The sequence below is a fragment of the Macrobrachium nipponense genome, chromosome 5, assembly GCF_015104395.2.
Source record: "Macrobrachium nipponense isolate FS-2020 chromosome 5, ASM1510439v2, whole genome shotgun sequence".
NCBI lineage: Eukaryota > Metazoa > Arthropoda > Malacostraca > Decapoda > Palaemonidae > Macrobrachium > Macrobrachium nipponense.
The window spans coordinates 78201851-78223377 of NC_061107.1; the positions used below are offsets into that span (position 1 = coordinate 78201851).

Sequence of the window (21527 nt, forward strand, 5' to 3'; positions counted from 1 at the left end):
CAAAGGACGTTACAAAGTGTCACTATACGGCCAGAGTGAGGTTTGCCATACCTGAATTCGTGTGGGTGTGAGCTTTGACGTGTGTTCACGCACGCTTTTGTGCTCACGTGTAAACACATGAAATCATCGAGGTCTAGACAGCCTAAGAGCGTGAGGTTTTATTGATGGCTGGTGTACCACAGATATATCAATTTAAAGGTTGTATCATCATTTTCTAGAATCTCCGCGTTTGTTGCTCTTGCATTAGGAGTTCGTATGATTGTAAAGCTTAGTGTTTTGTATTCATAATAGCAAAAAAATGGATTATAGTTCTCGGTCCTACGTGTTGTGAGAACGATGTCGTTCTGTAGAACAGAGCCTCCGTAATCCTCTCATGGAGACTATGTGCTCATCCGATTACCAAGTTATGAGACTTTCCTATTTTAGAAATCGTGACAATTTCTTCACCCCTGAAGATCCTCGTTGGACGAGTTGTTTACTTGCTTGCCTACCTATTCGGTAGTCCCGAGTTCGATTCTCCGTTCTGCCAACATGGACCCAGAGGAATTTGTTTGTGGTGATTAGAAATTAATATATCGACATAATGTGGTTCGGATCCCACAATAAACTGTGGGTCCCGTTGGTTTAGCCACGTAAAAATATCTAATCCTTCTTTGGGCCAGCCCTAGGAGAGCTGTTCATCAGCTCAGTGGTCTGGCTAAACTGAGATATATTTTTATTTTTTCTTCACCCCTGATACGTCCCTGTATGGATTGAAGAGTGCTGATCCCTGTGTGTGTGTGTGTGTGTTTTGCATGTCGTAACACTCTGGCATTCAAGGGAGATTAACGTCAGAGATGCAACACCTCTGACAAAAGGAATCATCTTTTGGAAGGAGGTTTTGGGACTGTGCGCCCCACAGATGGCGTCACGAAAAGAAGATTCGTTGTTCCCGTTGCTTTGTTAAGCGAATAGTGCAGGAGAGAGAGAGAGTAGTTTTTTAAATAACGAGTTGTCATTATTTTCAAGAAATTCGTAAGAATGATTGCGTAGCCTTGTTATTCAAGTTGCACGTTTTGATTTTAATGTTTCAACTACCGCTAAGCAGACGGAAAAGGATCCGTGCTTATAATATATATATATATATATATATATATATATATATATTATATATATATATCTATATATATATATATATATTAATATGATATATATATATATATGTGTGTGTGTGTGTGTGTGTGTGTGTGTGTGTGTGTGTGTGTTTGTGTTTGTGTATTTTTTTTCACGTGAATGTCACTAATCTTTCTTGGGGTTATTGTTACCATTGGATGACCCATTTCGTCTGTTTTTTGGAAATTATGAAAGTGTGTAGAGCCGTTTTTCAATATCTCCAGTTATTGACGTTTGGGTTGACTTGTTATTCCCAAATTTTGGTGCATTTACGTAGGAGGTGGGAGGCTGGGTATCTACGTAATTCGCGTTAGCTGTATATTAAATTCATAGTAAATTCATAGTCGGGTTTTGTAACGTTATTAAGGCTTTATTTAAAAAAAAAACTGGAATAAAGGTCGCCAGTGTTTTTTATGTCTATGTGACGTTTCTCCGCCAAAGTCTGTTGGCTTTATAGGATTATCGATTATCCACGAGGCTTTGCAAATGCGGCTGCAGAGTTGATGATTTTCTGATTATGATGAAGTCTCTCTCTCTCTCTCTCTCTCTCTCTCTCTCTCTCTCTCTCTCTCTCTCTCTCTCTATGATTTTCTAATTATAATATCCCATTGAAGACAAGACCTGCAGCTCTCTCTCTCTCTCTCTCTCTCTCTCTCTCTCTCTCTCTCTCTCTCTCTCTCTCTCACTATGATTCTAATCATTAAATTCCAATGAAGGCAAGACCTGCCTCTCTCTCTCTCTCTCTCTCTCTCTCTCTCTCTCTCTCTCTCTCTCTGCCTGCCATTTTCATTCCATGGGAAATTTTGTTGGGACATTCAGTTGTTTTCTTCCGTATTTTCCGATTAAGGAAGTCATTTTCCAGACCTATTCCCATTTGCTGGAGCTGGAACTCTGTGCTTGATAGAGAACGTTCTGCCGAAGGTCGTTATTAGGCGACAGAAGCATCGATTTCTCTCTCTCTCTCTCTCTCTCTCTCTCTCTCTCTCTCTCTCTCAAGTGAAGAGTTTATAGTATAATTAGTAGCTTGTTAAATAGGTTTGTATTAACGCTCTCTCTCTCTCTCTCTCTCTCTCTCTCTCTCTCTCTCTCTCTCTCAAGTGAAGAGTTTATAGTATAATTAGTAGCTTGTTAAATAGGTTTATATTAACGCTCTCTCTCCTCTCTCTCTCTCTCTCTCTCTCTCGTCTCTCTCTCTCTCTCTCTCTCTCTCTCGAGTTTATAGTATAATTAGTAGCTTGTAAATAGGTTTTGTATTAACGCTCTCTCTCTCTCTCTCCTCTCTCTCTACTCTCTCTCTCTCTCTGCTCTCTCTCTCTCTCAAGTGAAGAGTTTATAGTATAATTAGTAGCTTTGTTAAATAGGTTTATATTAACGCTCTCTCTCTCTCTCTCTCTCTCTCTCTCTCTCTCTCTCTCTCTCTCTCTCTCTCTCTCTCTCTCTCTCTCTCATGTTTAGTGTCTCTTCAAATGAAGAGTTTATGATATAATTAGTATTTTAAATAAATTTATGTTAGCGCATTCTCCTCTCTCTCTCTCTCTCTCTCTCTCTCTCTCTCTCTCGTGCCCACTTTTATTTTCCGTGTCTCATTTAAAACCATTTTTTGGAAAATTCAGCAGCACGAGAAAACACCTATAATTAAATCAGCGAATTTGTTCCCCCTTTTGGAGGCTGGGAGGCGGGTGGGGGGGGGGGGGGGGGGGGGGGGGGGGGTGGGGGGGGGGGGGGGGGGGGAGGGGGGGGGGGGTTTGCGAAATTAAGTTTAATTCAGCAGTTTTAGTAGAGGCGTCTTGGGAGGTTTTATTAGACCGTGTTTTTTCTTGCATATGGTTTTGTAATGGCCCAGTTGAATTAATTAATTTATCGTAGTTGTACAGGGTGTCCACAAAGTCCCAGAACCATTACAAGTATTTATTGCTCAGAATGGCACTGGGACTTTATGGACACCCTGTATAATAATACCGTTAGTGCTAATGTTACGTGGACGATTGGGGAGTGACCAGGGGCTGGACGGGAGGTGCCGGGTGGGTGGGGGGGGGGATAGTTATGGGAAATTTGAGAATTAGAAAGTCTTCTTGGGAGTGTTTTGTGTCCTTGCAATAAAAAAAAAAGTAAATGAAGGTACATGGAGATGAGGTACGGGAATGGAGCTCGGTTGGTTAATGGAAAATTTTGAATATAAGGACATATGCTTGGAAATGTTTATAGGAAAGGGAATTTATAATTATCATTTATCATGGTGTCGTCTGGACATGGAATGAAATAACCCAAATTTAGATGGAAAGGAACGGATTATTCAAGGAATGGATTTGTTCGTGTGGGGTGGGAGATGGAAAAGACGAGATTTGGGAAATTTTTTTCAAAATTTTTGAAAGTCTAACCAAAATGGACCCTGAGACAAAAGCACATTCAGCATTGATTGCCTCTCATTAAGTCGAGCTGTGAGGTCGAATAAACGAGCTGGTAGAAGGCAGCAGCGCTGCTTGCCCCTGTTTGCTTTTAATTATTCCGTTATCTGAACACAAACACTCATTTCCTAGAACACAGGAGCCAAAGAAACTCTAATTTTGAGTATGTTTAGTTAAGGAGAGAGATATAAACAAACAGTCGTACTGATTCTCGGCTACACCTTCCAGTTCACAGCGAGTCTTTCGCAGGGTGAAGTTGCTATGGTAGATTCACATCAACCGTGCACCTGATGTCTAGGCCAGTCCCTTACGACGCTCTTGATTGGCTGTTGATAACCCAGTCACAGGACTGGAAACTCTTAGTCTCGAGAGAGAGTTCACATAGGCAGGACGTACGTTCCACCTCTCCTGAGGGATACGTCTTTCAAAAGTATCCCTCAAGAGAGGTGGAACATACATACATCCTGCCTATGTGAACTCTCGAGAGAGACTGAGAGTTTCCAGCCCCGTGATTGGCGTTGTAAGGGACTGGTCTAGACATCACATGCACGGTTGATGTGAATCAACTATAGCCCCTGCTCTTATTTATTCGTAGATTGACTGTCAGGCCGTACCCGGGGAGCGATATCCACATTTACGGACTAACAAACGTATACGTCATCCGTTGTGCATCCAATAAATCAGTTTTGAAGAAAATTTAATCTTGTCGTAGAACAGCACTGTAAGAAATATAGTTCTCAAGAGACAAAATCCCACGTATGGATGGTTCGTTTTATTCGGGCCAGATAGCAAGGAATTACACGTCAGAATAAATCAACGCAGATACTCTGCAGAAATGGTCAGTATATTAATGCTGTTTTACACACAAACGCAAAATCACTTAGGACTGACTGATCCCCCAGCATAAGCAAGATGTAGTAACATTTCTATAGACAAAACGTATTCAGCTTTGTTTTAACCATAAAGATCTTTCTCTTTATCCAGACTTAACAATATGTTACGAGAAGTTTTGGATAATTATTCCTTGCAGTGGATGGAAGTTTGTACAACTCATCACCGTCATTCTGGTGGTAAATTGATAACCCCATGCCTTCTAAGACACTTGACTTATGGTCTGTAATTTTGGTACAAATAGCCTCGGAAGGGCCATGGTCCTCGTCTAGGCTTACAGAGACGAGAATTGAATGGAGAACATCGAGGTGTTGAGATGACCCTCTAGGGTAGCAATGAAGAGCTCTCATCAGAAAAAGGTCACAGGAGTCATGGGCACAAAAAGCAGTGAGAGAATTCCAGTGTGGAAGTAAAGGGGAAGAAACAGGAACCAAAATAGAACGAGTCATTCCAGGGATTGCCAATCTTTTAAGAGTAATTGGCCTGTTGGGGGTTGTATGGAGTAAAGCATTCGTGTAACTCGGTGTCTCGGTGTAGTAGCCCCGGTAGTACCATAGAAAAGTGACAGTTCACGTAGCAGGTTTTGTAAGGTTTTTGTGCAAGAGAATTGAAAGCAAGATTTTCATGGGTTACCTTCGATTCAATTTTGTCGTTTGAAAACAAATAGAATAATGTCACCAGTATGGGAACAGTATTTCAGACAGGGACAAATAAGATTTTGAAGTGCCACCTATGCAGAACAAGTTTGAAGCAACGTCAATACTAGATGTTTAACAGAAAAGAGAGGTTGAACATAATTACCATTAAACACAATAGAAAACTTTTCCAGATGAATTTGCACAAAAATGGGTATAGATCATCTCGTGTAAGTTGATAGATTTATGGACCCTGAAATCAGATGTTCTCTCAAGGTCAGATATCTTGGGTAGAGAAAACGACCTGAGATCGAGCGAAAATTCTAGACCTTATCTGCGAGTTGAAATAGGGGAAGCTATGTAAAGATGAATCGTAATTAAAGGCAGAGAAGAGAACAGTGTATCAGATATCGCAGGGACACTTTCTTAGATGCAGTTAATTTCCTAAAATGGAGATGGTATTACAAAAGGTACATTTTACTCGGCCAAAGAAGACAAAATAGTTGGTTTCTAGTATGTGAGATGAAGAATTTCTTGAGATAAGGAGATAGAGAGTACCGGACGTACTTATAGATCGATTGCAGATAGTTGAGATGAAGAGGAATATCTTAATTTCTCGAAAAGAAGCAATTGCAAACCCATTTATATTTTGGGCAATAAGCCTCGATCTTTTCTTGAGATTAGTGTCTTGAGGGATGTCCATAGAAGCAAAATATGTATCCTAAACCTACACGATAAACCCAGCCGTCTGTATATTTCCAACTCTCGAGTTCGTAATGCAGTGTAATGGAAAATGTAGCTATTGTTCACCCATAACATTCACAATTCCCTTGTTTGTGAGGTTCCTGGCAACATCCATATTAAAATAAGGACTTACTCCCTTTTTCAGTTAACTTACTCCCTTTCCTAAGTAATTTTTATAATTAGGAAACTCATTATGAAAAATACTCAGGAAACTCATTATAAAAAGACTTGGGAAATTCATTATGAGAAATACCTGCGACACTCGTCATAAAAATACTCGGGAAACTCAATATAACATAATACTCAGGAGACTCCTTATAGAAATTCTCAGGAAACTCATTATGAAAAATACCCAGAAAACTCATTATGAAAAATACTTAGAACACTCATTATGAAAAAACTTGGGAAATCATTATAACAAAATACTTAGGAAACTCATTATAGAAAAATACCCTAGGAAACTCATGAAAAAAATACTACCCAAGAAAAAACTCATGAAACTAAAAACCCAAGAAACTTCGTTATCAAAAATAACCCGAGAAACCCGCCCCCTTCGTTAAATAAAAATACCAGGAAAACCTCATTTTGGAACATTCCCAGGAAACTCATTTTAAAAAGTACCCGAGAAACTCAGTATAGAAATGCCCACGAAACTCATCATAAAAAATACCTAGGAAACTCATCACGAAAATACCCAGGAGACTCGTTATAAAGAAACACCTAGGAAAGGGAAATCATGATCAAAACACTAAGAAGAAGTAACGAAATAATTGCCAGCGAAAAAAAATGACAGCTCCGGCGCCTAACATCTGGTATCATAAAATGATCAGCTGGGGAAACTGCTGCTGCTGCTGCTCGCCTCTAAGTATTAAATGGGCCGGCAAGTCTGACTCAGCCTCACCTCACCTGTATTGGATGTGAGTCATTGTGGGATATTACTTGTGGTACATTTTCTGTCATACTTTAGTTTTATGATGAGTATTTACACGTATACATACATAAACATTACATTCAAGTATTTACACATATACATACATAAACATTACATTCAAGTATTTACACATATACATACATAAACATTACATTCAAGTATTTACACATATACATACATAAACATTACATTCATGTATGTATTTTAAATTGTACACATATGCAGCATGTGTATGTATTGGATAGTATATGTGAATAGATATGGTTATACAGGACACACACACATATATATTACATATTTTTTCTTTATTTGTCTTTAGATATTTGTCGTATGAAACCATTTTTAAAGTTATTCATTTTCAAGTTGTCTATTTTAATTTATCGCGGCGTCAAAAACCTAGGTGTTGTGACGCCAGTTTTAGTAAGCTCAAATAATCAATGGATACTCACACATACATACATAAATATATATATGTGTATATAACTGAATCACGAGAGTTTGGAAAAATAAAGGTATAAGTCACAAAGGAAAGTGAAACACTGGAGTAGCTCCTTGGTCTTTCGACTCGGTCTGCTAAGTAAAGGACGTTCAGTCGAAAGATCTTGTAGCTACTCCAATGTTTCACTTTCCTTCTTGCCTTATACCTTTATTTAAATATATATGTGTGTATACGTGTATATATATATATATATATATATATATATGTGTGTGTGTATGTATGTATGTATGAATGAATGTATGCATATATAGTCGACTTGACGAGTCGCAGGAAATTGAATTGAAGGACAATATTACAGTTGAAGGAGTTTGGAGATAAACTAATGTACCCCTCGATGAACAGCAAGTGTCTTAATTAAGCTTAATCTTACAATATTCTAATACAGTGGTTCTTAAACTTTTTTTTTATTACCACGCCCCTCTAGGAGTTGGTTCTTCCCGCCACGCCCCCTGGCATCTATGAGTAAAATCCCCCCACCCCCAGATTTTAAAGGGAAATAAAAAAAAGAGAAAGAGAAGGGGTTTCGAGGGGTAGGGAGGGAGAGCAATAATTACAAAACATGATAACCCCAACGAATCTAACTAGAGTAGCAGACTATAGGAAACTAACGTTATAAGGCCATACTTTTGCATTTTTTCATGTAGATTAGGGAATTTTGAATTTTTCCTTAGGACTCGCGCATCCCTAGAAATTGCTGAGCCCGCCCCCCTGGGTTCCCGTAGGGGGTTAGTGCCGTCATTGCACCTCATTCGGTGCAATGTAGGCTTGACTCAAGGTTCTTTGCAGCGTCTCTTCGGTCCCTAGCGGCAACTACTTTCATTCCTTTTAATGTACCTCCGTTCATATTCTCTTTCTTCCATCGGACTTTCCACCCTCTCCTAACAATTGTTTCTTCGTGCAACTGCGAGGTTTTCTTCCTGTTTCACCTTTCAAACCTTTTACTGTCGATTTCCGTTTCAGCGCTGAATCGCATTATTTACCCCAGTGCTTGGCCTAATGCCAAAATTATATAAATGAAACCAAAATCAACCCCCTCCCAGGTTGAGAACCCCTGTTCTAACGTCTAGACGCATGAATTGGCGAAGCATTTGCGTAATACCCATGAAAAGCAACTGTTTCCTATTTTCCAAACCATTTTCCCAACGCCTTTGAAATCGGACTTTGGTAGGGAGTGATTCATACGACAGCCCCCCCCCCCCCCTTCCCCTCTCCTCCTCTCTCCTGTCTTCCCTTTCAGATTTATAAATGTGGGAACTGGGCGTGATATCTAATCAATATTAAGTTGCTTCTGATGGAAATGACGGCTTAGGAATTTGCGGGAAATGCATTGTGTGCGTATAACTATTTTGGTAGTCTTTCCTAAGTCTCTTATGGATGGACTGTTTTTTTTTTTCTTTTCTTCTTTTTTTCTTTTATGAGGCTCTCATTCACTTGAAAAGGTTCAGGTGCGTATAGTAATTAAGGGAGTATTGAAGTATTAATGGCGGTCCTTGTAATGTTGCATGGTTGTTTTTTTATATTTGTATATAGTATATATATATATATATATATATATATATATATATATATACTATACTTATAAACACACATTTTATATATATATATTATATTACGTATATATATATATATATATATATATATCTATATATATATATATACTGTATATATATACATATATATATTTATATATATATAATTAGTGTTGTCAATGCCCCCAGAGAAAGTCGCCAGCAGCTGCTTGTACTTGCATCGCTCGCGTGAAAGCTCTTTAATCTCTCTTATTTTATCTAATTACCAAGTGCATGTCCCTGATCGTAGAAGACCAACACTTCTAATCATTGGAGCGTCGCTCAGCCCCACATCTGTGCTAAAGCTTATTATTATTTTTTTTTTTCCAAGTGTTGGAAGTTGACTCGGCCATTCCTTTTCTTAACGTTTCTTCTGATTCGCGTTTCCCTTCCCTCAAAGGCTGCGTTTGAACCAAGCGAATCGAATCGATTCAATTTATGTAGAATCAACGCGATTCATGATTCGTCTCGATTCGCCGCACTCATTCCAATGTAACCGTTTATAACACCAAGCGAATCGGCATTATTGGAATCGACTCGATTCGCTTGGTGTAAACGATTACATTGAAATTAGTGTGGCGGCGAATCAAGACGAATCATGAATCGTGTTGATTCTTCATGAATTGAATCGATTAGATTCGCTTGTTGTAAACGCAGCCTAAGGATAGCTCCTTCTATCTCTCCTTATTTGCATCTAAGGCTACTTTCTCATATTTCTCGTGACAGTTCTTTCTCGGGTTTAACCCATGCTGTTGTTTGAATCTCTTTATGTGTAATGATACACATTCTTTACTTTTACTAACTTGTCTTGCACTTCCTGTTGGATTTTGCAAATATTACGTCAATCATCTTTCGTAAGAGCTCATACAACTTCAGCCTTTTGTTATTCTTTCCCAAGGGGTTCTTTTCAACGCATTAGACAGGTTAAATCACTTGAAATCAATCGTTAATATTCGTTTTCATCCAGCCTTATATCTAAGGTTCAGCATCCTCTTATGTATATAATACATATTAATGTAATGATTATGTTGCTCTTTCTGCCCCCGAATCATTCATCTTCACTGTGTCTGTGGGATTTTCTACTCCGAAGGGATCATTTTTTTTATAGCGGTCTAATCCCACCTCTCCGAGGATCCAGCAGAGAATTAAAAACAATTATAGAACAGTAGAACGAGGATTAGTATTAATGAGGTGGCTCATTAGCTTGTTTGCTACGGAGGGATTCGAATATTTTATCTATTTAATTATTTATATACTTTTTTTTTTGAATCTTGAAAGATGTATGAATGAGATATGCTCTGAAATTTAATTGGCACTACGTGAATCGTATGAAAAATAAAAATGCATCTTGTGAATTGTAACTGAAAAAAACTCTCTCTCTCTCTCTCTCTCTCTCTCTCTCTCTCTCTCTCTCTCTCTCTCTTACACACACACACACACAACACACACACACACACACACCCAATCATTAGGACACTGTGAATGCACAGTAAAACCTGCTCCTACAGATAGATAAGTGAGCACACGATGTCTCCTCAGATGGACTAACAAGTCTTTGAGACATCCTAATCCTTGTAACTCTCTCTCTCTCTCCCTCCAGTAGTGAAGGAGAAAGAAATCACTAGTTATGTATCTGTACAAATCTGCTTTAAAAATAAATCTGTGAGACTGCGAAAATGTGTACGATTCCCCTTTTCAGTCAATAAATTCAATTCAATCAATAGTAGTAGTATTATGTAACTATATAATATTATACTTATGGAATGTTTTAGATAATTTAGTTGAATTAAGAACGAAAATTAAATCTTTTATCGGGGCACCTTCTTCATTGATTTTGATTTCAACAGAAATTCTTTGACCGTCCTCATTACTTTTTCAGTCGGTTAAAAAAAAACTTATAATGCAATTTAATAAGCTCTCAACCCGAAATAAAATGGCCCCTTGAGGTTCGCATCTCATATTTCCAGAGTGTTGCCTTTGCTCTGTTTGTTTTCTTCCTGAATGGGTGTCCCATTTGGCTCTTATTTGAGGCGACATCTCATCTTTGTAGCTAGAACACCCACACACACACACACACATCAGCAACACACACACACACACACGCACACACCCACACACGCCAGGAACTTGGACGCTCTTTGGATGGCACAGCATTGAGCGTTTGCCTTTCAATTTTTTTTATTTTATTTTATTATCCAGAATTGAAAGATAAAGCAAAAGTAAAACCCAGAATATTAATCTAATTATAATTAACTTCAAATAATTTCTCGTCGCAAATTAATACTGATATAATATATTATATATATATTTTTATAATATATATATATATATATATATCTATATATATAAATGTGTGTGTGTGTAAAAACCGTTGTGAATAGCGCATGAAGTGCCTCAAATTCTGTCAAGATTATGCTTAAAATACGTTTTTCTGTAACGGATTCAAATTAAATATGTAATGCAATTATTATTATTATTATTATTATTATTATTATTATTATTATTATTATTATTATTATTATTATTATTATTCAAAACGAGCATACGTAATAATGAATGAAGGGGCAGTGAAAACACGAGAAAAAAATAACAAAGGAAGCGGGCATGAAGCAATGCGAATTAACATAGTTGATAATAGCATGATATACGTAACTGGTAACTGTTGGCGTCAGTCAGTCAAAAGTTTAATCACTTCTATAAACCAATTATTGAGTGACATATTATCGTGTCTATGAATATTACTACCATAGTAGATTCACATCAACCGTGCATTTGCTGTCTAGACCAGTTCCTTACGACGCTCCTGATTAATGATAAGCCAGTCACACGGCTGGAAACTCTCAGTCTCTCTCGAGAGTTCACATAGGCAGGATCTATGTTCCTTCTCTCCGGACGGATACTTTTGAAAGTCGTATCCCTCAGGAGAGGTGGAACATAGATCCTACCCATGTGAACTCTTGAGAGAGATTCTGAGAGTTTCCAGCCCTGTGATTGGCTTATCAACAGCCAATCAGGAGCGTCGCAAGGAACTGGCCTAGACATCAAATGCACAGTTGATGTGAATCTACTATAGTATACATATACTCAAAGCGTGTTGAATAAATGCATATATAAACAGCGGAATATAAATGATATTTTGTCAGGTTAAAAAGAAATGTTCTTGCTTTACCTTTGTTCTTACATTCTTGTCAATGTTGTTATGGTAAAGCATTTTGTGTTTCACTAAATGTCTGACTTTTATTCACCAGTCTCAGTGCTCTTTTGTTTTTATTATGTTCGTGTGTGTAGGTGTGTGTGTGTTCTTTTGTGCTCTAAAACTTTCCTGTAACCATACACTGTCCACTCATTTACTGACACATTAAGTTACCGTTATCAGAGACAGTGAGCTTTATACATCAATTATGCTAGTTCTCTTCACTGTTTATCTTTTTTTCTTGCTGTCCATCCCTTAAAAAATGTCAAACAGGTCTTACTTTTGGTGTACCGAAAAGCTTCGGCACTCAGTGGTCATGTGGGCGTAATTTTGGGCGGGTCTCTCTCTCTCTCTCTCTCTCTCTCTCTCTCTCTCTCTCTCTCTCTCTGTGTGTGTGTGTGTGTGTGTGTGCCTTGTTACAGTTTTATTCAATTTTTTCTTGGTCATTTCATTCATTCCAGAGTCTAGCCAGTATATCCAAGTCATCTAAAGAACTCCTTCACTTACTAGCCACCTAAAAAATAAAATCAAAATCACTTTTAATTTTGGGTTACTTTAAATTTCAATACGAGCTGTAACTTTGTCATATTTATCACTTTTAAAAACTTTTTATTTATTTTTTTTTACGGAAAATGGAGGTAAGATAGTAGCACTTGGGTTGAAATGTAAGAAGTTCACATTTGTGATACTCTTCAATATGGTAGTCAAGTCAGTGGCGCACTGGATCGGTCCATATGAATATTTGCACATTTTGCCTCTGTCCTTTTTCAGTAATGAAAGGCTTCCCCTGATTTATATTGTTTTTCCCATCTGCTCCCCTCGTACGTCCCTGAATTATTACAGATGGGCTCACACATTCCTTAGTCAGGATTTGAGTGAATTGATAATTGGTTTGCTTTGTTCCCTCGCTTATTTTTTATTTTCATTTTATTTTTTTTTATTTCTTCTTCCTCCCTTCCATAATAATTTATTTTTACGCATCCCGTCAGAAATTCATTTTATCTGGCTGGAAGTGTCTCTAGAATAATGTTTTTAAATTGACTGGAAAGCGAGAGAAAATTTGATTTTGAAGAATTCATGGTGTCTGAATTCAGATTATTTTTAGTTTTCTGTCCGTTAGCACTTTTTTCTGTTCGCACTTTTTCTTTTCGCACGTTTTCTTTCTACCCTCAAATCTTAAAAAATACTGAGGCTATAGGGCTGCAAATTGGTATGTTGATCACCCAACCTCTAATTATCAACCATACCAAATTGCAACCCTTTAGCCTCTGTAGATATTATTTTATTTCATGGACCCGCGGCTAACACAGCATTATACGGAGACCATCGAAAGATCGCTCCATTTTCGTTAGCTTTGATTATACGCTGTAGCGGCTGTACAGAAAACTCGATTGCGCATTTTTTTAAACTTTTCATGGTGTATCATTGTATCATCATTATCAACGTCTGTGCCATTGGCGGTAATAATGAAGTAATTCTTTGCCAATAAAGCTATTATTGAAGTACTTGATTTCAATGGCTACAAAGCTGGAAAATGTATGTTTTTGGTGATGCATCCGAGATATATATATATATATATATATATATATATATAGTATATATATATATAAATATTTATACTATATATATATTATATATATAGATATAATAATATATGTATATATAATATTAAATATATATTATATATATATATATAAATTAATATATTATATATTTAGTTATAATATATATATTATACAATATATTATGATATATATATATTATATATATTATATATATATAGTATATATATAAATTATATATTATATATATATACACGAATTTAGAACAAGATCCTGGATGTGGATTTTACGGTAGGCCAGGGGATGACATATTTGGAGATGGTGTGTAAACTTCCTCCTCTCCTCCTCCTCCTCCTCCTCCTCCGCCAACTTTTCTGGGTCGATCGATGACTCCCTCCCTCCATACCAAAATCTCGCTGGCCAAGGGTCATGACCTTCTCTACTTCAAGGTCAGTGTAGGTCACTCGTTGACTGTCGCTCTTGTCTCTCTCTGTCCTCTTTCATTGGTTATCTGGACTTCAGTTTACAGTTAAAGAATATAGATATATATATATATATATATATATATATATATATCTATATATATATATAGATATATAATACAGAATCATTTGATATCTGAGGACGACTTGGGTATTTTATATTTTTTAGAAAATTGCAAAAGAATGGTCTTTCTGTCTCTCTCGTGTGTGCGTGCATGCGCGTGTACGTGTGTGATTGCGTGTGTGCGTGATTTGCTGGTGAATGTTGTCTGGGCAGGAAGATAATTGCTTTCTTAACAAAAGTATACCTAATGGAAGAGTCAATATTTCATCACCACACTTCAGGGAGAAAGTCATATAAGATTTACATAGTTATAACACGTTAACCGATCAAGCATTTATTATTATTTATCATCCTTATTCCCTCCCACCTTCCTTTGTTCGTCATTCTCTCTCTCTCTCTCTCTCTCTCTCTCTCTCTCTCTCTCTCTCTCTCTTCTCGTCCATTTTTCTGGCATTCACCTCAAGTCAGCAGCTGCATTCTGTGTGACATGTGGCTCGTCCTAATTTCTTTCCCTCTTAATCGTCTCCTCTTTCTCACTCACTCACTCTAGCCCTCATTTGTATTCCAACATGTTCACTTCATTTCCCCCAGTTTCGCCCAGCCCACATTTCACGAGCCTTGGTCCACCCATGGTCCACCCACCCTTTGTAGTCGTCCATTTCTCCAGCATCCAAGTTCCTGGACCTCAAAGAAGGTGGTCTCGCGTCTCTCCAGAGCAGTTTTCATCGTCCTCATCATCGTCTGGATGACCTAATGGGAATTTCCTCCTCCAGTGTCGACACCTTGAGTTAAAGTGATCAATCTCGGTGGAAATGATCGAGGAAGGTTTCCTTTCCGAGATTAAAAATGTCTCGTTCGACCGTTTTTAGTCGCTTTTGTTATTATTAATTAATGGATTTCTTCAGAAGCGATTTACCTGCGACCCTCTACATATATTACTTCGTTCTGCGAATGTTTCCTTTACAGTATCTTACAGAGTCTTAGACCACTGGTCTGGAGTAAGAAAATATTTGCTTTGATTTCATTGGTTTTCATTACTCTGTGGCCACTCATCGTCTCCCCCAACCCATCCCCTAACCCCCTCATCACGCCATTTCAACCTCACAGAGGCATCCTGGGTCCTTCCAGTGCAGGAATCTTGGCAGGGTTTATTCCTTGATGATCCTAGACATTACCTTACAGACCTTACATCTTGTTCGGGTTGCCCCAGGTCCCTTAGTGTGAGGTACCTCTAATGTCTACCAGAGAGTTGCTAGTACATCTTCCGGTATATTTTGCATCTTTCAATCTTGGATGTTCTGGGATGCAGCTTAGATATTTGTCGAGCTTGTTCTTAAACACTTCTACTCTCACTCCTGATATATTCCTCAGATGAGCTGGCAACGCATTGAATAGACGCTGCATTATCGATGCTGGTGCTTAGTGGATTAATGTCCTGTGTGCTTTCCTTATTTTTCCTGGTATAGTTTTGGGCACTGTTAATCTACCTCTGCTTACTCTTTCTGATATTTTTAGCTCCATGATGTTTTCGGCTATTCCTTCTATGTGTTTCCATGCCTGAATTATCATGTAGCTTTCTCTTCTCCTTTCTAGACTATATAATTTTAAGGATTGTAGTCTTTCCCAGTAGTCAAGATCCTTAACTTCTTCTATTCTAGCTGTAAAGGACCTTTGTACACTCTCTATTTGTGCAATATCCTTTTGATAGTGCGGGTACCATATCATATTGCAATATTCAAGTGGACTACGAACATATGTTTTATAAAGCATAATCATGTGTTCAGCTTTTCTTGTTTTGAAGTGGCGTAACAACATTCCCATTTTAGCTTTATATTTTGCCAATAGAATTGCTATTTGATCATTGCATAACGTGTTCCTGTTCATCATCACACCAAGGTCTTTAACTGCTTCCTTATTTGTGATTGTCTCATTATTAGGTCCCCTGTATGCATATAGCTTTCCTTCTCTGTCTCCATAATTTATTGATTCAAATTTATCATAGTTAAATACCATCCTATTTACCTCTGCCCAATCATATACTTTGTTAAGCTCTCTTTGTAGCGTGTTCCTATCTTCATCACAAGTAATTTCTCTACTTATTCTTGTGTCATCGGCGAAACTACTCACTACTGAGTCCTTAACATTACTGTCTATGTCTGCAATCATAATAACAAACATTAATGCAGCTAACACCGTACCTTGTGGCTCACCGGATATTACCTTAGCTTCATCCGATTTCTCATCGTTTGCAATAACTATCTGTTTTCTGTTTTGTAAAAATTCTTTTAACCATCTTCCTACTTTATCCACTATATTATGTTTTCTAATTTTCTTCGCTAATATATTATGGTCTACCTTGTCAAAAGCTTTTGCAAAGTCTAGATAAACCACATCTGTTTCATTTCCGCTTTTCATATTTTTGTATATGTTCTCACGGTGGACTGACATTTGGGTTTGTGTGCTTTTTCCATGTACGAAACCATGTTGTCCTATATTACAAAAATTATTTTTTATTAAATGTTTCATATTATTTTTCTTCATTACCCTTTCATACACTTTCATAATATGTGATGTTAGACTCACAGGCCTATCATTACTTCCCTCTAGTCTTGATCCATTTTTGAAAGTAGGGGTAATATATGCTAATTTGTGCTCATCATAAATCTTGCCTGTATCTACACTTTGTCTTAATAATATTGCAAGTGGCTTTGCGATAGAATGAACTACTTTCTTTAACAAAAAAGCAGGGAAACCATCAGGCCCTGCAGCAGCTCCATTTTTAATTTCATTAATAGCCTGCACAATATCAGCTTCATTAATATCTATGTCAGCTAAATATTAACTATTTTTGTCCCTTACTTCTATATCATTATCTTCATTATCAATTCTAGGGGTGAATTCTCTCTTATATCGTTCTGCCAATATGTTGAATATGTCCTTTTTTTCATTCGTTAATATCCCTTCAATTCTTACCTATTTCTATTCATCTTTTTCGCATATGAGTATAATAGTTTGGGGTTTTGCGTGATATTTACTAGGGTTTTTCTTCCAAGTCCCGTTTTTCATTTTCTTTTGATTGTATAATCTTTTGTTCTGCATTTTCTATCTTACTTTTTAGTTCTATAACTTTCCATGCATTTTTTTCTTTTTCTTTTGCAAGACCTTTTTTCCACTTTCTGATTTTCTGAAGGTCAGCTCAGTGGCCTGCTTAAACTATTTTATAATAATAATAATAATTTAGCTTTGGTGGTGTTTAATGCGTAAGTAGCATCTTTGCGCTAGCTATAGTACAATAACTGATGCGGAACTTTAAGAGTTTTTATGTGTGTGTGGATTTTTCCCAAATTGGGTGTCCAAATGGCTTCATTCGGCGTCAATGATCCTGGTAGTCACGACGCCAGATAATTATTAATTATTCATTCATTGTTCTGCATTTTCTATCTTACTTTTTAGTTTGATCACTTTCCGTGCAATTTTTTTCCTTCGCAAGACCTTTTTTCCACTTTCTGATTTTCTGGAACAAGATCTTTCTGTCTCTTGGTATGCATGACTGATGTTTACTTTTCTTCTTCGGTATATATTTATCCACTATTTTCTCTAATATTTTATATAATATCTCCGTATTTACCTTTATATCATCACTTACGAAACTGTTATCCCAATCTTTGTTTAATTCTTCATTTATTTCTGACCATTTTTATTTTTACTGTAGAAGTTGTATTTTCCATATCCTTCCCACTTTTTCATTTCTTGCTTATCTCTGTTTTCACTTGCTTTGGAATGGACTGTTAATTCTTTGACATTATGGTCTGAAATACTCGCATTATAAACTATTATTTCTTTAACATAATTCACCTGGTTCACAAATACTAGGTCTAAAGTATTTTCCTTTCTTGTTAGCAGGTGATTTATTTGTTGAATGTTGTATTCTAGTAGCATATCTAATAGCTTTTCGAATTGCCTCTTATCTTCTGTGCTACTATTACTATCTTTTATATATGTATAAATACAACCACAATCTCCTATTCATTCTTTCCAGTCTACGAAAAGAAAGTTAAAGTCTCCGGATAGGAGAATAGTCCAGTCCTTGTGATTTCTACATATATCATCCAATTTTTCTATTACTATGTCAAACTCTTTAGTACTATTAGGGGTCTATATATTACTATGTTCATTAATTTTTCAGATTCAAATTCTACCGCTATTAGTTCACATTCTGAGTTACTATATTTTTCATATATTTTTCCTTGTTTTTTGTCTTTCCCATATATTGCGGTTCCCCCTTGATTCCTATTTTTTCTATCTGATCTATAAGTTTGGAACCCTTTTATTTGATCGTCATTCCCAGTCTCTTGGGAATACCAGGTTTCACTTATATTCATTATATCCATTTTTCTTTTCAATTTGGGTTAGTTCTTCTAAGTACTCTATTTTTCTTTTTGAGTTACTCGTAACTAAACCCTGCGCATTCATCACTATGATGGTTTGCGTGTTTTCTCCTTCATTTAATATGGTTAATAATAAGGATTTTTCCGTGTCTCTTTCCTGTTCTGGTATGTTGTTCTTTTCTTCATTTCCAGAAATTCTGACATTAAAAAATCCAACTTTTCCATAATATTTGATCTTCCTTCATCATAATTATTCATTTTGTCTTGATCTGCAATTTTCGCCGTATCTGTAATATCCTCTTGCATCGTAAATACAGTATTTATCTCTTGAGCTGTATCTTGGAGCTGATGCTTGGAAATTCTTTGCTGACACACCATATCGTGGCGATGGCTTGTTTTTTTCCTTCACCTCATATTCTTTGTTCCTCTCTTTATTTGTTTCTTTCTTATTTTGGATTTTATTATTTGATTGATTATTTAATTGATTTTGATTCATGGTCTACATTTTTGTCGAACTTACATCCTTTTCCTTCTTTTAGGTTTTTGCATATTTTTGGATGTAGATCACTGCAATCATCCTCATAGCCATCTAGGTATGCACATTTACCATAGATCTCATAGTTGTGACATACCTTGGGATATTTGTAGTAACATCTTTCTCCGAATCTGCAATTCCCTCTTTTCAAAAGGTTGCAGGCTTTGTCTTTCTTGTCTATTTTTTCCTCTTTCCCATCAGTGTGCAGATCTGGGTAGAGCCTCTTCGGGATTTTCTTTTGTGTTGTTATGTCGTAATTTATTTCTTCATATGTATGCTGCTTGATTGCCTCATATGTAGTATCAGTGAGTATCTTTGCATCCATACTTTTATCTTGTTTCTTTGTTTCCTCTTCTTCTTCATCCTCAACTATTTGTACATTCAGTCCTGATTTAATAACATTGTCTATCCATGATAGACATGTTGAGCAAAATATTCTGATATCCTTTCTCATTCTTGCATTACTTCAGCACATTGAGGATGCGTCGGAATGTTGCATGCAGAACATTTTCTGATCAGGTTTTGTGGATTAACTATGCTATACCACACCTTACACAGTTTACATGCTTTTGGCATTCTTTTTCCTATTGCATCAATTAGGATATTCACAATGTTCACCTTATTCATTTTCTTTGTCGGAATATGTTGGTTTATGTAAATTTTCTTTATGAGCCTCTTGACCACTTGGATTTTATTTGGAACTTCTTCAATTATTTTCAAAATGTTTTCTATTGATTTGTTCCAGTTTGAAGGATCATATCCTTCTAATATGTCTATGAATGCTTTTGTATCTTTTTGGTTAGGGCTGTTGTTGATCTCATAGATGAGAAATGCCAGCTCCCTTCCTGCTACCTCTTCGTATTGCGAATCTGCGAGACACGCTAAATTTCACCATTTCTTACCACAGTTGGAACTTACTGCCATCTTGATCTGATTTACAGTATTTCACTTGATAAACTAACTTAGTAGACGCTTTATCCTACTATTTTCGCACTAATCTTATCACCGACAGTTGACGAACACTTCTAGATATTTTTCAATGTCCAGACGTATGTTAAACGTGTGATATCTGTTGATTAATCAGACTGTGTGCGGTAACGTCTCACCAAGCAAAATGGCACTGAGAGAGAGAGAGAGAGAGAGAGAGAGAGAGAGAAGGAAGAGAGAATAGTAATAAATGTGAAAGGTGGATGTCACAATTCTTTCGTCCTTTATTGTGTTAAAGTCTCGCTTTTACCGGTAACGAAGTTCAATTGAACCTTCTGGTATTGTGTTAGCATCCCTGGAAATATTGTGAGCCGTATATTAGCTTATATATTTTTTCAAGTTTTCAGGAATATTTATCAGTTGGTTGACCTAATTTGCACTGAAGACAACGATACATATTTCCTGCCGTTTAGTTATGCATATAATGATTATATAACGTATATTATAATATCTATTATATATCATAATTATATAATATATATATATGTGTGTGTGTGTGTGTGTGTAATGCAGTAAATTATTTTAGTCATGTAAAAAATTGTAGTTAAATTTCAATCTTTATTTTTTTCTTTAAATATTAGACCCAAAATAGGAATAAATATAATATGTATGAAAAAAATTATTATATATATATATATATATATATATATATATATATATATAAATATATATATATATATACATATATATATATAATATATATATAGTATATATATATATATACATATATATATATATATATATATATACTTATATATATATATATATTCACTAGAGGAAGGGAGATTATCTAAATTGTCACAAACCACTGATCGTAGTCAGCACATGATGAAAATTATCTCCCATTGCAGGTCTTTGTCCCTATTAAACACCCGTAAAACCAGGCTAATTGATTGTAATATCCATCTATATTTTTTCTTCAGCTCTCTCTCTCTCTCTCTCTCTCTCTCTCTCTCTCTCTCTCTCTCTCTCTCTCTCATTCTAAAATCCCGGTTCATCATGTTCTGGGACAGTAAAGGCAAACAAAAAGAAGGTCTCCCCACAAAGGCCTGATTGTTTTCGTCTTTCCTATCTTTGGGGGGTTTTTTGGCTGCCCTGCCCTCCCTCTCTCTCTCTCCTCCTCTCTCGCTCTCTCTCTCTCTCTCTCTCGCTTCGTTTCTGGTACGCCCACGTTCTCTCATTCACATCAGACATTAATTGAAGGGGTCCCCCCCCCTTCTTTATCACTGCTTGGGAAGTTCGTGATTGCCATTGTGTATGTATGTATTGTCTGTATTGTCTATGTATGTATCTGTGTATGTATGTATGACCGTGTGCTTGTGCGTTGTAATACGCTGAGCCCTATGTGTTCATCTGAATGGATTCTCATTAGCCATTATTGTCATGGTATATGCGCTTCTCTTTTTATTTTATTTTATTTTGTTATTTAAAAAATTATTTTTTGAGGGGGGCCGGGATGGGATTACTCTTCAAAAGTGTTTAATTCTGTCC

General features: G+C 36.6%; 1 protein-coding gene across 3 annotated transcripts in view; it reads left to right on the top strand.

Moving 5' to 3' along the window:
* Positions 1-21527, top strand: part of LOC135215440 (endophilin-A-like) — a 610297-nt gene that overhangs the window by 295239 nt on the left and 293531 nt on the right. The gene's annotated exons all lie outside the window — the stretch shown is intronic.